The sequence below is a fragment of the Balaenoptera borealis genome (assembly GCF_965194805.1).
Source record: "Balaenoptera borealis genome assembly, chromosome: 5".
Lineage (NCBI taxonomy): Eukaryota > Metazoa > Chordata > Mammalia > Artiodactyla > Balaenopteridae > Balaenoptera > Balaenoptera borealis.
In genome coordinates this window covers 22,385,272-22,393,448 of record NC_138862.1, presented here as the reverse complement: position 1 = coordinate 22,393,448, position 8,177 = coordinate 22,385,272, and positions in this window count along the sequence as shown.

Genomic DNA, 8,177 nt, shown 5'->3' with positions numbered 1-8,177 from the left:
CTATCCTATTAACTCACTACTCTTGTATTAAGTTGACTTTGCTTTCTGTTGTTAAATGTCTAGTCATGCTCTTTCTCACTGACTATGAAACAAGTATGCCATAGGTTTTTGTGTGTTTATATTTTGTTTTTTAAGAAGGTTTATCAAGGGAACTTTCTTTTCTTCCATGCCTTCCCTTCAATATTGAGCCTATTTTCTAAATTCATAGATCTTGTTAAATTGATTTTAGCTAATTCAAAGGCTTTTTTTAAGATATTTAGTTAAAAGAAACGTAGTAAATTCTGTTAAAATATGTAAAGTGCCACTCTTTGAGGGCTCATTACTTTGTGGTTATAAGTTTTGGACATAACATATATTTTATATTTTAATATTTTTCTCCAGGTTTAACAAAGTAAGGGCAGCAAAGCTCATGTAAACCAACTCTTATATTCAAGTTTATGATTGAGAAGGTTAATAAGAGTAAAACAGAATTCCTAGTGTAGACTTTATAATCAATGTCAAAAGTGTGAATGAACCTGAACAATTAAGTTGAATATCTTGATTTATAAATAACATTTTATTAATTTTTACCTAAATAAACCTTATTGTTTAGTTAGCCTTAGGGTCTTAATATTTTATCCAACATGTTATATAATTTAATGTGTATTTTTAAAATTCATTCTGACAACCAGTTATTTATTTTTATTAAGATACAGTCAGAATGTGACACCAGCAATATGGTGGAATAGGAAGCTCTGGACCATCCTTCCTTCCATGGACATGCCAATTCAACAATAATACACAGACCAATTCCCTTTGTGAGAAATTCAGAAACTGCCTGAGAGGTTGCTGCATCCTGGACAAGCATGAAACCAGCCACATGGAAGCCAGTAGGAAAATTTGAAATGTCATCTTTCTATAATCCCTTCCTCTGGTCCTATGCCAAGTTTCTCCCTGGGGAGGGAGGAGAGAATTGGATCATATGCCCAACATACTGATTTTTCTGGGAGTGATTTTCTATATGTGATTTCAGTTGTTATCAGTTTAAAATAGACTGCTATAATTATAAGATATTTTATGTAAGTCCCATGGTAACCACAGAGAAAATACCCAAAGAAGACAATACAAAAGAAAATGAGAAAGGAGTCAAAGGATCTCACTACCAAAAAAAAAAAAAAAAAGACAAATGAAGATAGCAAGAGAAGAAATGAAGTACAAAAGATCTACAAGACAGAGAGAAAACAAAAAGGCAACAGTAATTCCTTCCCTATCAATAAATTACTTTAAACATAAATGGATTAAACTCCTCAATCAAAAGACAAAGTGACTGAATGGATTAAAAACAACAACTCTATGCTGTTAACAAGGGATCCACTTTAGATTTAAGGACACATATAGGCTGAAAGTGAAGGGATAGAAAAAAGATATTCCATGCAAATGCTAATCAAAAGAGAGCAGGGGTGGCTATACTTATAAAAGACAAAATAGACTAAGTTAAAAACTCATAAGAGACAAATGTCATTATATAATGATAGAAATGTCCATTCATTGGGAGGATATGATTATAAACATATATGCACCCAACATCACAGCACTTAAATAACTGAAGCAAACATTGATAGAACTGTAAGAATCTCTTACAATAGTAAGATATTTTGATACCCAATTTTCAATAATAGATAGAACTTTCAAACAGAAAATCTACAAGGACACAGTAGACTTGAACAACAACATAGATCAATAAACCTAACAAACATATACAGAACATTCCACCAAAACAGAACACCCAGTCTTCTCAAGTGAACATACTACATTCTCCAGGATAAATCACATTAGGTCATAATTATTTTAAAAAGTAAGAAGATTGAAATCATGCCAAGTATCTTTGCTGACCACAATGGAATGAAAGTAGAAATCAATTGCAGAATGAAAACTGGAAAATTCACATATGTGAAAATTAAATAACACACTCTTGAACAACCAGTGTGTCAAAATGAAATTAGAAAATATCTTGGGATAAATGAAAACAAAAACAAGACACACCAAAAACTGATGGGATACAGCAAAAGTTGCAATAACAGGGTAGTTTATTGTGCCTAATGTCTTCATTAAATTTTTTTAAAAAATATATCTCAAACAATTTAAATTTACTCTTCAAGGAGGCAGAAAAAAGAAGAAGAAATTAAGGCCAAAAACAGCAGAAGGAAGGATACAATAAAGATTAAAGCAGAAACAAACAAAATAGAGAACAACAATAGAATAAATCAACAGAACTAAAAGGTTTTTTTTTGAAAAATGAAAAGAACTGACAAACACTTAGCTAGACTCATTAAGAAAAGAAAGACTCAAAATGAGTAATGAAAGATGACACTTTACAACTGATAACACAGGAGTATCAAGCATCAAAAGAGAATACAATGATCATACACCCAAAAAATGAAAAACCTGTAAGAAATGGATAAATTCCTAGAAACATACACCCTACCAAGACTAAATCATGAAGAAATAGAAGATTTGAATAGACCTACAACTAGTTTGGAGATTGAATCAGTAATCAAAGACTCCTCCAAAAAAGAAAAGCCCAGGAGGACCAGATGGTTTCACAGGTGAATTTTATCAAATATTTAAAGAAGAATTAAGGCCAATACTTCTCAATTCTTTCAAAAAAAGAAGAGAAAGGAATACTCCCCCAATCATTCTACAAGGCCAACATTACCCAGTTACTAAAGCCAGACAAGGAGACTATAAGAAAAGAAAACTGCAGGCTAATATCATGATAAATGCAGATGCAAAAATCCCCAACACAATACTAGCAAACTGAATTCAAAAGTGCACATTAAGAGGATCATACACCATAGCCAAGTGGGATTTATCCTTGGGATGCCAAGGTGGTTTAGCATTTACAAATTAACTGTTATATGCGGTGTGTGATACATTAACAGAATAAAGGATGAAAATCATATGAACATCTCAAAAGACGCAGAAAAGTCATTTAACAAAATTCTACATCCTGTCATGAAAAAAAAAAAAAAAACAACTCAACTACTAGTTATAGAAGGATAATACCTCAACAAAATAAAGATCAAAAGCCCACAGCTAACATCATACACAATGGCAAAAACTTTAAAGCTTTTCCTCTAAGGTTAGGAACAAGACAAGGATGCCCATTCTTGCCATGTCTATTCATTATAGTACCAGAAGTACTAGCAAGGCCATTAGATAAAGAAAAATAAATAAAATGTATCCAAATTGTAAAGGAAGAAATTAAATTATCTCTTTGCAGATGACATTATCTTATACATAGAAAATCCGAAGGAGCTACAAAAAAACCTTTTAGAGCTAATCAACAAACTCAGTAAAGCTGGAGAATATAAAATCAACATACAAAAATAAGAGGAATTTCTATACACTAACAATGAACTATCTGGAAAGGAAATTAAGAAAGCAATCCCATTCATCCCATTTACAATAGCATAAAAGAACAAAATACTTAGGAATAAACTCAACCAAGGATGTGAAAAACTTGTACACTAACAACCACAAAATATGGATGAAAGAAATTATCAAAATATATCGGCACTCCCATTTTTATTGCAACATTATTCACAATAGCCAAGACATAGAAACTATCTAAGGAGCAATGGATGAATGGAGAAAGAAATGTGGTATAGATACACAAGAGAATATTATTCAGCCATAAAAGGAAGGAAATCCTGCCATTTGTATCAACACATATGGACCTTGAATGCAAATGCCAAGTGAAATAAGTTAGAGAAAGACAAATACTGTATGATCTCACTTATGTGTGGAATCTAAAAAAGCTGAATTCATAGAAATAGTGTAGAATGACAGTTGCCAGAGGCTAGCTATTCAAGGGTATAAGGTTTCAGTTACACAACATGATTAAGTTCTAGAGATCCACTGTACAACACTGACTATAATTAACAATACTGAAATTGTGCACTTAGTAACAGTTGAGGTAGATCTTATGTTAATTGTTCTTACCATACACACAATAGATATAGTCAGAGACATTCAAATGCCTCCTCATTTTGCCCTACCTGCACAAAAACAAATGTTATTTATTTTAAAATAATGCATTAGAAAGTTATCGTTAAATAATACCATTTTGATGAAATATAAGACTATTCTTCTTCAACCTATTTTAAAGATACACACAATACAAGGTGTTCACAGTAATTACTGAGACAAGTAAATGATATTCATGCCATGGAATTATTAGATCACTAAAAGGGATCATGACTGCACTGTGTTTAAAGGTCAATTATAGCACTGGGGTGGTTGCACTGAATTTATGTCAGGCTGTAACAGGCAATCAGGAAGGTCAACCTTGATGAGGACTGGCACAGAGAGAGATTAGCAGTGACATTTCAAATGGGCTTGATTCAAACCTCTCCCTTCCCTTTTTCTAAGTTCAATGTTCTTATGAATTTGCCTAAACAAGTTAGGATAATAAGTAGAATTTGTACACTCTAAGAATATGCCTTAATAGCCATACATTCATTTTATCCATCTTATTTTTATAACACAGCAAACAGTATATCTCGGATTTGATGAAGACTAAATTAGCTTGATAAATATTGAAATAAATTTATCCTTATGCAGAAAATTGGGCATTTTAATAGTAAGAAATAATAAATTTAATAATGCCTGCTGAAATATATCCATCTCCCAAATATAATGATTTTCATTAAAAAATATTTGATATGACATATTACACGTGTGTGATACCCACTCACATATTATATCATAACTAATATTTTAAAATAAATTCTAAAATATGAACACATTTTTCCCATCATTTAAAAGTCTTCAACCCACTAACCTCTGGAAGGATCTATACATACTAGAATGACAATATCTAGGATACTAGATAGACAGCTTTACAAAATACTTATGACTGAAGTGCAGTCGGAGTACCAGTATGTTGAAAAGTTCACAAGTGATTTTCACATCACCAAACTTGAGAACTAACATTCTGTAGCGATATAGAAATCATCATGAGGAATCCAGAATAAGCAGCTACCAATTTTTCTTAAGAATCACTCTTGTAATCATTTTTGCATTCCAAGTGAGATTGTGGGTTTAATACAAATATAAATTACCTCTATCTCCATTTTACATAATAAATGTGTTATAGTAAGCTTATGTCATATTGTGAGGGAGTGGAATGACCAACAAAAAATGAGGTCAGTCTGTGAATGATTTCTTGAGCTACACTAAAGCAACATTTTTTTTTTAAAGAGAAACAGGTTATATCTTGATAAAGAGAAAGTGAGAAGCAGGATGCTGAAGAAGACTTACTGACATATTAAACAACTTGGTAGTTTAACAAGTCAGATCTCCCACTGTTACGGTTCACAACTGAAGGTTCCTAAAGTTATACAAAGGTCATGGTTTGGGGCACAGGGTGTGCCACTGCATGACATGTGTACCAATTCCACAATTTCAAGAGGAGAAACAAATGTGGGTAAAATAACTTCCTTCTCTCTTGTTTCTTTCTCAAATTACTACTCAAAGCACGTATGCATGTATGGATGAATATATTATTAATTCCACGATATTGGTTGGCTCCTATTAACAAGGACATGCTGGAATTCAAACAGAATATATAACTGAGTAACTATGCTATCATCCAACCAGCCTATGGTTCACACTATTGTAAAAAGTGAGTATCAACACAATTGTTCTGTGGTCCTTTTTCTCCAACTCACGGTGACAAATTTCACAAAGATTTAGAGTTATAGGTCCCAATCCCTGCGTAATTCACTTTACTCTCATGCCAGAACAAAGACTGTACTTACTTTGTGTAGTTCAAATATAGCACAATGAGAAGAGACCTAGAAAAAATACTCCACACATATTTTCTTTTTTCTTTAAAAAATAGTAAATTGTTCTTTATATGTAGAATTTGCATAATGTTCCAGAGAAACTCTTAATCAATAAAGATAAATTTTATTTTCAACAGTGTTCTTTTATTAAATGGGCACTCATGAATAATTTTTTTTGTATTTTATACTATAACTATGAAATTTGTATGTTAATCATGAAGAAATAATGCAACATTTACCTCTGTTTATGAAGCACGAGTCTACCTAGATGCACATTGAAACATACTGCTTTAAAATTTTTAATTTACAAACACTTACTGGGTATTTATATAAATATATATTTAATGTTATGTTTATAAACAGATGTTAAAACTGTAACTTATTGCATTCTACTTTTGTGCATGTATCTTGATTGTTGATTATATTCTATGAGTCCATTGGTATTTTCTGATATGGATTATAATCTCCTCAGAAAGTGATCCCATGTTTGTGTCTCCTATCTGTAGAGGGACCAGGCTCTCAGCAAGAGTACAGCATCCTCTCCACTCTCTTACTTTCTGTCATCTTTCTCACCCAGTTTGCTTTCTATTCTCTGTGTTAGACTCATATTTTCAATTGCTTGGTAATATTTCTACCTAAGGATTTTCCAGAGTGAGAATATTTCAGATGAGAGAGACAGAAAGGGCAAAAATTATATGTTTTCAGGTTATAAATCTAGAAATTTTACAGCTGACTGCATGGGGATGGATACTTAGAGGAGTGCTCCAGAAATAATCACTTCAATGTTGGATATATAAATAATTGTAAGGTTGGTGACACTATTAAGTGAGACAGGGAAATGTCACAAAAAGCACATTTACCAGGAAAAAACACATGGTCTGTTTAAAAATAATGATGCATTTCGTCTCCCTCCTTATTTTACAAGAAGTGAGTTGAACATACAAAGATCAATTTTTTTTCCTTTGCTATAAAATAGAAAGTTCTGAAATCTCTACTCAATGACTATTACATCACTTTTTATAGGAACTCTATTATAAAATGTTTTCTATAAAAACATTTACTTTAAAACATTTCTGTCTCAAAATTGTATACATTGGAATTAGGTTATTTTTCAAATTCATTGTGACATGAATACTCTAACGTTTAATTTCGCATTAAAGTATGTTATTCTACATTAAATTATGAATGTTTTGAATAAATATAAAACATGATAAATTATGTTTATCATGAATTATGTTCAGAAAGTGAGACATAGGAGAAGATGTGAATAACCAAATTATATTCCTTCTAACAGCTGTCATGTGGCATGCTTTAAATTAATTTTTGCCCTAAGTCCAGTTTATCCTGAGCAGATATCTAGGCTTTGATGTGAAAATGAAATACTTTTTATTTCAAAAACATGTTGATTTTGGAACACAGGTACACATTTTCTTGGTATTTGTTAAATGCATTCAAAACCATTTATTTATATAATCCTTTTCAATTAATATGATTCTAGGTTAAACAGAAGGAGCAGATGTGCCACTTATCAGCGTTAATATTTATCAGAACGCCTGTACTAGCTTAACTGACTTCTATGACAACTGTAACTACGCCCATAATTAGCTATGCTTCATTTAAGTTCTGTACTTTATGTGATGACGCCTATAATTGCTTATCTGAGGTTATCACAAATTTGCCAACCCTGATGGCAAATGCCCTCAAAATACTGGCCTTTTGCAACACAAAGAGATATTTGTAATATTTCACTGAATGATAAACAAGTTCTAAAATTAGATATTTAAGTATACATAAAATATAAAGTATTTATGTTTTAAATAAATTTATAAATAGCACCCTTCATAAAAAATTAAATTTTATTATAATTGTTTAGCCATATATATGTATATATATATACATATATATGTGTATATTTGTATATATGTGTGTATATGTATACATATGTGTATATATATATGTATATATGTGTATACATTTGTCTATGTGTGTGTGTGTGTATATATATATACATATATATATATATATATATATATATACATATATATATACGTGGGCCGTTTTTCCTCTGAGTTACTTTTTCTGTAAATGCAAAATATATTTACTGACATACTTGGAATTATGACATTCCAGGCAATTCATCAATACGTTAATCTTGCAAATTTTTTCTCTCCCTTTTATTAATACATCAAAAGAAGGAAAAAAGTAAAAATAGACCAGAGATTTGAACAGATATTTTGCTAAGATAATAATACACAAATGGCCAAAAAACAATAAAAAAAATTTATCATCAGTTATCTAGAAAATGCAAAGAATAACAAAAAGATATAGAGGTATGCCCAAATTATA